Source organism: Nannospalax galili, unplaced genomic scaffold (genome assembly GCF_000622305.1).
Source record: "Nannospalax galili isolate Female #2095 unplaced genomic scaffold, S.galili_v1.0 scaffold189, whole genome shotgun sequence".
NCBI lineage: Eukaryota > Metazoa > Chordata > Mammalia > Rodentia > Spalacidae > Nannospalax > Nannospalax galili.
In genome coordinates this window covers 6,146,199-6,155,906 of record NW_008360331.1, presented here as the reverse complement: position 1 = coordinate 6,155,906, position 9,708 = coordinate 6,146,199, and the positions used below count along the sequence as shown (strand labels likewise).

Below are 9,708 nucleotides of genomic sequence, written 5' to 3'. Positions count from 1 at the left end.
CGGGGGCCCAAGAAAGGCACTGAGTTGGTCTGGGTGAGAAGGGTCAGGAAGCAGTATTGGTTCCCCAGGTGTCTGGGGCCCCAACACTAGGAGTGGCGCAGGGCTCAAACTAGGAGTATAGAACGGCGAGGGGGGGGATGGAAGGGTGAATGTTGCTTAGGGAGTCCCGGCACGGAGAGCTGTGCTATAGGCTTACCCCAAGAGGCCTGAGGATAGTAGTGCAGGCTAGGATAGTTAGCTGGTGGTGCAGGCCCAAGGAAGCAGAGAGAGGTGAGGGTGGGGCCAGGACCAGAGTGGTGCTCCTGGAGCCCAAGAAAGGGATTGAGTTGCTCTGGGTGAGAAGGGTCAGGAAGCAGTATTGGTTCCCCAGGTGTCTGGGGCCCCAAGACTCAGAATGGCGCAGGGTCCAAACTAGGAGTATAGAATGGCGGGCAGGAGGAAGGGTGAATGTGGCTTAGGGAGTCTTGGCACGGAGAGCTGTGCTATATCTATATATATATAATTTTTTTCTATCAGATTTTAACTATGTCAATTAATGTCATTTCTTTAAAGTCTAAACATGCTCAGTCTCATTTTCTCCAGTGCTTTGCTACGTTGGGATTGCCCCAACGAATTAAAATTGATAATGGACCATGTTTCATTAGTAAAAATTTACAAGATTTCTTCTCACTTTGGGGAATTCAACACAATACAGGAATTCCTTACAATCCCCAAGGTCAAGTCATTATAGAACTCAACCATCAAAACCTGAAAATTCAATTACAAAAACAAAAAGGGGGAATAGGCCCCCACCAACAGTTGGGTATGGCCTTATTCACTATTAATGTTCTTAATTTTCAAAAATATCAGTTGGAATCCCAGTTTCAGAAACATTGGGGATGACAGGAGCAGAGACCTGAGGTACAGTTAAGATGGAAGGATCCCATCCCCGGGCAATGGAAAGGACCAGATCCATTGCTAACCATGGGTCAAGGCTTTGGTTGTGTCTACCCTACAGGGGATTCAAACCCCATATGGGTGCCTGCGAAAAACCTTAAGTGGGTAGGCCAGGATCCGACTGACTAGCATGACAGTCCATTGACAATAGTTCATTAGAAAAAATTCCTCTCTTTATATGTATCCATCTGAGGTAAGTACTCAGTTCCTTGACTTCATTGCCAGTCAGCCTCTTTGACAACTGGATGATTGGCTAAAAGGTACATGGTCCCAGAAGTATTTCAACTTGTCCTACGCCATGACTTGCTTTGTTTCTCTTGATAATGCTTGTCTTTAAGTGTCTGTACCAGATAATTCGGTGACAGAGGACCCTTGGAACTGCCACGGCCCACCTCCTCATGATTACAGACTTCCCCAGGACCCCTTCCGGTTGCCCACGCTTGGCTAACTGAGTTAGGCAGAGACTAAGACTGTCATGGGCTGGCATTACCCACGCGGCTGCCCTTAATCATGATGCATTTTTAGCCAAGGACGGGTAAAATGTCCCATGACAAGCACTCTTAAGACAGGACATGCACATGGCCAGATGCATGATCCAATGATGGGCAAGGCTTGATTAGAGGTGACACAACCTAAGTCAGGCAAAAATGCATAAGATTAGAGGAAGGAGATAGCCATCTCTCCTCAGGGTGCCGCCTACGAGGTGGGTAACCCATGAAATAAAGTCAGTCTGGCCTTAAAATAAAAATAAAAAGGGGGATATGTGGGGATCTAAAGGCCCCACCTTGCATAGGTCCAAAAGGAAGTTACTGGAGTGTGGCCTGCCTTGCTTTGAAAGTCTGAAGAATACCTCTGCACTGCTGAGGAGTGCATGATCAGCACATGATCATCCTCAAGATACACCCTCTGGGCGGAGGGGGGCAGTTCCAGGTGCCTTTATAAGCTTTGTAACACCTGCAATAAATGAGTCCCTGCTTGACTAGACACCCCATTGCGTCTGAGTGTCCCCGGGTAATGGGGGTGGTGTGGGCTGGTGAACAGCCTGCTTACTCATCCCCAATCATCACCTTGCTGGGGGGTCACTGGTTCGAACCCCCGGCACACAAAGCTGTCAGGAAAAAGTGAAGGGGAGATATGGGAGGATTTGGAGGGGAAGGATTGGGTGTGGATTTTATCAAAACACCTTATATGCATTATGAAATTCTCAATAAATTATTTAAATAAAAAAACTTTGAAGAACAAAGTTTACTTTGCACAAAAGGAAGGAGCAGGTAAAGTTTTATGTAGGCTTTCCAAAATTTTTTTTAAAATTGTTTTATCTGGCAGCAATTACATTTTTTGAAGGTCTTCATTCTTTTACTTTTTGGGGGGAAAAGTATAAAGTAATTTTGCTTAAATTATTGTTAACAAAACACAAGATCAAATGGTCAGGAAAAGTCTCAAGCATTAAAGTAAAAATTTTAAGTGGGACTTCAGTAAATTTTCAGCTCAGGGAAAGTACCAAGTTTAAGTCCATATTTTGTTGGATTTTTTTCTTTAAGGTTTAATGTAACTTACATTTTTCATCACAACACAATTAACAAGGCTTTTAACTTCTAAAGTATTAAAGTATTTTATTATCATTAGCAAAAATTACCACCACTTAAATTCAAAAAATCCATTTGCAGAAGTATTTAAAAGGCTTATCACTGGAAAAATGGTAGGCTAAACATTTAATCAGCCAAATATTGACATTTTATTAGGTTTGTGTATATTTTTAAGTACCTTATGTTTTCAGATTTAAATGTAAAAATTTAAGAGCTGTCGTTTATTTCTTTGTTTCTTGTTTGTTTTGAGACAGGGTCTCCCTGCAGCCCCAGCTGTCTTGGAACTCAGTATGTAGACCAGGCTGGCCTTGAACTAAGATCCAGGCTCTCAAGTGCTGAGATTAAAGGCATGTGCCGCCATGCCTGGCTAGACTTAATTTCTTAACAAATCACCCTAACTACAGATTTTGGGAGATGACCCATTTGCTGAGGTGTACAGATTTACTGTTCTTGTCACAACTGACAGTCCCAAGAGACCTGATGCCGCTAAAACACAGTGGGAATTCAGTTAGCTCAATCAACAAAACTATCAGGGTGACACACATTATGTTGTTAATTCCTTGTGAGAGAAAGAAAATTTCTACAGACTCTGAAAGTAAAATCCAAAGCTGCACTAAGAAGAGGTATCATAAGCTACTGTTATACCATTACTTAAGAGCAACGTGTCTGGCATGCCTTAAAATGCATACTTGTACTCCTGAAAGAAACTTGGAGATTCGAAAAGTTTGGACCAGTCTGCCTTACTCTGCAAAATTTCATCTGTAATAGCAAGACCTTGTTTAAACTCCTCAACCATGACCATCCATGATGAAATGGACACATTGTACGTGGAGTTCTGTTGTGGGTATGCTGGTGTAATTACAAGCGTAAAATGGTACCTATCACTGGGATTTACCCATGGGTCCCATAAAGATTGTATTCTTCAGGCTGTCTCAATAGTACTGGTTTTGGCCATTCTCGTTTAGGAAATACCAAGAAAAACTTATGTACAAGAGTTAACACTATTACATTTGGATAAATTTGGCAAGTTCTTCCTAGCCAGCCCAGGAAACAACACTGAGGAAATCTAATATATTAGAATAGATGTTGTGCCATTTGCCCCACAGTTTGATAGCTCTCAGAGTTAACCTGAAGTTGTCAATGTTTGGTACTAGATGTAAAATTTCATCAGTTACCCTGCAACCATTAAGACTTCTTATGCATCCCATATCTAAGTTTTTAAGCACACTGTCATCTTGTAGGTTCAAATCTTCTGGAATAGTTTGCAGTGCTTATCCTGAAAACAAAATATCAATATCTCTCCTACCAAAACAGAGTTTGATAACTGATGCAAATGCCTCTTCAACATCTCTTAAGTCTTTTACTTCTTCCTGTAATTTCAACTTATCCTAGAATGAGGTGAAAGTGCCACTTCAATCAACATGTCTTGGTGCAACACACAGTACATCAATATCAGCACCTTTTATGTGTACACCTAGTCTGTAAGATCCAAATGTTAAAAAATTTTTCCTCCAACACTTTCAATTACAGATTGTGGAAGATTCTTGCTTTCACTGATTTTTTTTCACCAAGTTATTTAATTTTCCCAAAATTAAAATCCTGCACTGCAGTTCCTCTTCCTCCTCAAACGACCCCAAAGGACTTCAGGTCTTAGAGAGCTTCTGTGTGAGGCAATCTCCGTGGGGGCTGCTAAGGTGATAGGAGAAGTAATGGGTAATGCCATAGTACCTCTGCTGTGGCTGTGCGGCTGCTGTCACCCTGGATATGATCCACCCAGGCCAGAGGCATGGGGAGGCCTGCCTGAGCCCAGCTATTAACTCAGTCCCACACCGTGCCCAGCAGCTTTAAATGTGTTTTCTCTGTCCCCTTCGTCCTTGCAGCAATAACATTTTTAAAAATTTATTTCAAACCAGGCATGGTGGTGTGCAACATTAATCCCAGCACTCAGGAGGCAGAAGCAGGCAAACCTCTGTGAGATGGAGGCCAGCCTGGTCCACAAGGTGAGTTCCAGTCCAACTGGGGTTACTGGGAGATGTCTCAAAACACAAAACAAAAAAAAATTAATTTCAAGGCAAAGCCTTTGTATTTTCTTATTCTGTGTGATATTCCATTAATTGTGTTCATGTAGGAGACTTTGTTTTCTCTCCGGAGCCTTGAAGGATAATGTTGGCTAAACTTCCCTTTCTGGTCCCTGTGCAATGGACTCCTCTTAACTTCTGGGAAGTGGAGGCTGAAGCTGGTTCCAGAGGAATTATAGTCCATCATAGCAGGGAGGCATGGTGGCCAGAGTTAGCTGGAGCAGGAGCAAAAGCTTGGTTCTCACATTTTCAAGCAGGCAAAGGAAGTAAGAGAGCATGTATAGGCTTTTTACAAGGCAAAAAGTAAAATACACACAAAAGTTTTGAGTTTTCTTTTCCCTTAAAGCAAAATTTGTCAAAATTTGGAGACTTAAGTCATGCCAAATAAAAACTGAGCCTGTTGGGCAGAAGAGTTTCTAATGGATGCTCTACTTGATGCTTTGAAATCAAATTATTTGTGCCAGAATATCAGGCCTATGGCAAACTAATTTGTTTGGCCCTTTGACCTATGAAAACTTCTATTTCTCTCCCTTTAAAATAAGGATAAACATAGGACCAGGGAGATGACTCAGCTGATTAAGAGCTTGCATATAAGGATGAGGAACTGAGGTCAATCCCAAGAACCAATATACAAAACATCACCAGGTACAACAGCCCATGCATGTAATCCCAGTGCAGTGAACGTGGAGACTGGTGGATCCCTCTACTTGTTGGTGGCTAGCCTAGCCTGATCAGTAAGATCCAGGCCAATGAGTGACATTGTCTCAAAAAATAAGGTAGGACTAGAGAAATGGCTCAGTGGTTAAAAGCACTCTTAGGGCCAAGGTTGGGTTCCCAGCCCCAAGCTGAGTCATCTGCAAAAGCAGTGAGAGCTCTTAACCACTGAACCATCTACCCAGCCCTAAAAGTAATCATTGTAATATGTGAGAAATCAAAGACAGAATCAAACACTACTGACTCTCTACAAAAAAAACATTATTCAGGAACTAAGTCAACTACATACCTAAAAAACATGAATGGAATATGATGGACAGTGTGTGGTTAGTTTTAATATCAGCTTGCCACAATTAACATCACCAGAGTAAGGAGACTTAAAGGTGAGATGAGTTTCTTGAAGACAACAAAAAGATGGATTTTGTTTCTTAATCCATCCCACTAGCCTGTGTCTTTTGAGTTGAGGCCAGTGATATTTAAGATTATTATTGAAAGATGTGTATTGATCATTCTAATTTGTTTGTGTTTTTGGTCTTATTTTGGGTTTCTGTAATTATATCTTTCTTTGTTTTCTTTCTATAAGCTCCTGCATATCATTCCTACCTTCAGTCCTTTATAGTACTTTGAGTATTCTCTGTAAGGTCCGTTTGGCAGACATGAATTCTTTCAACCTATTCATGTCATGGAAAAATTTATATTTCCCCTTCAACTATGATAGATAGTTTTGCTGGGTTAAGTATTCTGGTTGGCATCTATGGGCATTTAGAACTGACAATACTTTGGTCCAGGCTCTCTTTTGGTTTTCATGGTTTGCATTAAAGTCAGCTGCAACTCTGATGGGTTTTCCTTTATACTTGTAACTTTTTTCTCCTTCCTGTATGCCTACGATGCATAGATTTGGTCTTCTCATGGTGTCATATATTTCCTGAATATTCCATTCCTGTGGGGTTTTTAATTGTTTTTTTCATAGTCTTTGCTTGAACAGTCCAGTTCTTCAACTTTTTCATCCAGTCTTGATATTCTGTTTTCCATTTACTTCATTCTGCCTGTGAGGCTTTATCCAGTTGTTTCAAATTGACTTCTACGGTTTTCAATTCCACCTTCATTTCAGCTTGGGTTTTTGTCAATAATTTCTAACTCTTTTGTGAATTCACTTTTCAAGTCCTGAATTGTTTTTGTTGTTTCATTTAGTCACATATTTGTATCTTCTTGAGCTTCAGCCACGAGTTTATGTCTATCCTTTTTGAGTTCTTAGAGTTGTTTGTTTGTGTGTTCTTAAAGTTCTTCGATGATGTTGATAATTATTCTTTAAATTCTGCATCCTGAGGTTCCTCTGGCATAGTACACTTCTGTCGGAGTGGTAGGTTTTGTTTGGGATATGTTCTCTTGGTTTTTCATATTATTTATGTTTGAACACAGTTGTTTAGGAACGTGGATGTCTTTTGTTGGTTGTGTACCCAATATGGAATTCTGTTCTACCTTTGTTTAGTTGAAGTTTATATTGTTTATATTGTTGATGCAGCTTGATTGCTTTTTGCTGAAGTGTAAAGAGTTAGTTGGTGTGTGCATCAGGTTCTTACAGGGTACTAGGCAGGAAGATCAGAAGGGGGGCCAAGGGCAAGGCATGGGTGGGGACAGCCTGGGGGTCTAGCACACTAGGCAGCATAGGTGTGGGCCCTGAAGCTGGAGAATGTAGCTGATCTGAGTGGAGGGGATCAGGATGCAGTGGGTAGGGTCTACATTAGGAGGTTATTCCAGAGATCTCATGTGGAAAGACCCCAAGTCTATAAGGGGGCAGAGTGTAGAGAGAGAGTGGAGCTGCTCAGGGGACAGAGGAATCAAGGTGCAGTGGGTGGTGTCTGTGGCAGGCATGTCTGTGGCAGGCAGATCAGAAAGGGAGGTGGGGCAAGGGCGTAACAGGGATAAGTACAGCCTGTGGAGGGTCTAACAAACTAACTCGGATGATACAACTATTCAGGGTACAGGGGACTAGGATGCAGCTGACAGGTCTGGGCTAGGAAGTTAGTCCAGAGATCTGAGGTGGAACAGTAGGAGCAGGCCTAGACCTAAGGCTAGAAGGGGGACAGGTGTGGGGAGAAAAATCACTTTTTATTCATTTAAACATGGGGACTCACTCTGTAGCCCAGGCTAGTCATGAAGTCACCACTTAGCAAAGGCTGGCTTCATTTCATGGAATGGAAAGAAGTTCCAGTGCTAAACCTATTCCAAACTTAACAAATTCCCTTTCTATTTAAAACAGACTGAGTTCCATTACTGTCATGTTATAGGCCTACCAAGAAAATTATTCATTTACGAGTTACAGGTAAAGTTAAAAAATACATATTTGAACAATTCCATCCAATAATAGATAAATAATTCTACCACCAAAGCTTTGTTTCAGGCACTTTCTCTGAATTAACTATTCTAACCTCTAACTTTTCTGCTATTTAGGTACAAACCAATAAAGAGTTTAAATAGGAATCCAGGGGCTAGAAAGATGGCTCTGCAGTTAAGAACATTGACTGTTCTTGCAGAAGACCTGGATTCAAACCCTAGAACCCACATGGCAGCTAACAACTGTCTGTAACTCTAGTTCCAGGGGTTCCAATGGCCTCTTCTGTCCTCCATTGGCATTGCATGACACAGGTGCACTTACCTACATGCAGGCAATATACACATACACATAAAAAATAAAAGTTTATCTCTCGCATTGTCTCACCTCTCCATCATGGTTTTCCCACTTAAGGTGCCCCCATTTCCCCCCTTTCTCCCTTACTAATACCTTTCTCCTATGGTCCTACGTCTCTTGAGCTCCTTCTATCCTTTATCCCCTAGGTTCCTTGTATACCCTTCCTTCCCCCATCCTTTAAACTAACCCAATTTTTATCCCTATCTCCCTTATTAAGGCCTGTTTCCTACTGTTCTTCTCTTTCAGGTTCTTTCTTTTCCTTTACCTCCCTGTTTCCTTTCCACTATCCTGGTTCCTGTAGTTATGTTTGGTCACGTACTCATTTATCAGAGTTTGGTTCTAGGATCCACATATGAGGGAGAACATATGTCGATTTTTTTTTTCTGAGTCTGTTACATCCCTTGTGTGTTGGAAAATATTCAAGCATGCAGAAATCCAAACTTAATTTGTTTTCATCTCTACTGGGTATGATATGAAAGAGTCAATAAAAAAGTACATGCTGGTGTAACTAACATTCTTGGGTATTTAGCAGACATACTTTGAAGCCTATAATAATTTGGTCAGAGGTCCGTAAAGGATACTTTTTGATCCTAGCCCTCCTAGGTCGACTAGTTCCAGGGGACTATGAGCATCTCTCAAAATGTCCTATAATGGTGGTGGGTCACCTGTCCTCTTGATCAAGGAGACTGAGGAGACCCCAGATGGACTTGACCCAGTGTCCAGTCTACAAAGAGAAGGGTCAACACAGAGGAATCATTTCCTCCATGCTTCCAAGGTGACCCTTGAGGAACAGATCCTCTGACGACCTTAAGAGTAAAAATAAATTGGTTCATCTGGGCCAACTGTATGGCCTTAAACACCCAAAAGGAAAGTATAACCAAAGATTAAAGATGCCAATATAATTTCATAAGAGTCCATATGCATAGCTGAAGGCTACATAGGAAGCAACAATGCCAGACAGGCAATAACTTGTTTTGACCTGTTGGCCAGGGTGGCCAAAGCGATTCCCAGATAGTAACCCAGCATAGAACTGGGAAAATGAACAGCAGACCCCAATATTTTCCAAAGGAATATTGACAACTGATTACCACTAGATGACAAACGGCTGACCCTCCTAAAACTAAGACCTCTTGATAAGCTGACTAGATTCACCAGAAGGGCAAGTAGTGGGGAATGGCTGGGGGTGATGACAACACCACAGACAGTAGCAGGAATATCAGAGTATAAGGGCTCTAGTCGGGGGAGGGAGGCTATGGGAGGGTGCTATCTGGGAAGTGGGTATATAGTCGAATGAGATGGTTTGGTTCTGACACACACACACACACACACACACACACACACAAATCAACAAACTTTTAAAAAATGTATTATATTTGAGGAGGAAGCATGGAAATTTATGTCATGCTAATTAGTAGAGGTGATAAATAATACCATTGAAATCTGACCAATGACTGTATAGACATACACAGGCGCCAAGGATCCGAGTGTAATCAATTATGACTAGTAATAATCAGATACACACAGATTAGAGATGCAAGCACCAACATCTCAGTATTAGTAGCAAAAACAATGAGTGTCTGCAAGGAACAATATATTCTAAAATGAAATGGACATCTTTTTTAAAGGTTAAAAAATTCATTCAATTTTATGTCTTACAGGGCTTATACTGAGTTCAATATTGTATAACTGTATTAACTCAACTGTG

At 41.4% G+C, this 9,708-nt stretch overlaps 1 protein-coding gene and 1 pseudogene across 1 annotated transcript in view; both read right to left on the bottom strand.

The window, feature by feature from the left end:
• Stpg2 (sperm tail PG-rich repeat containing 2) overlaps nucleotides 1-9,708 on the bottom strand; it is a 469,738-nt gene that overhangs the window by 349,952 nt on the left and 110,078 nt on the right.
• LOC103728070 lies at nucleotides 3,199-5,360 on the bottom strand (annotated as a pseudogene).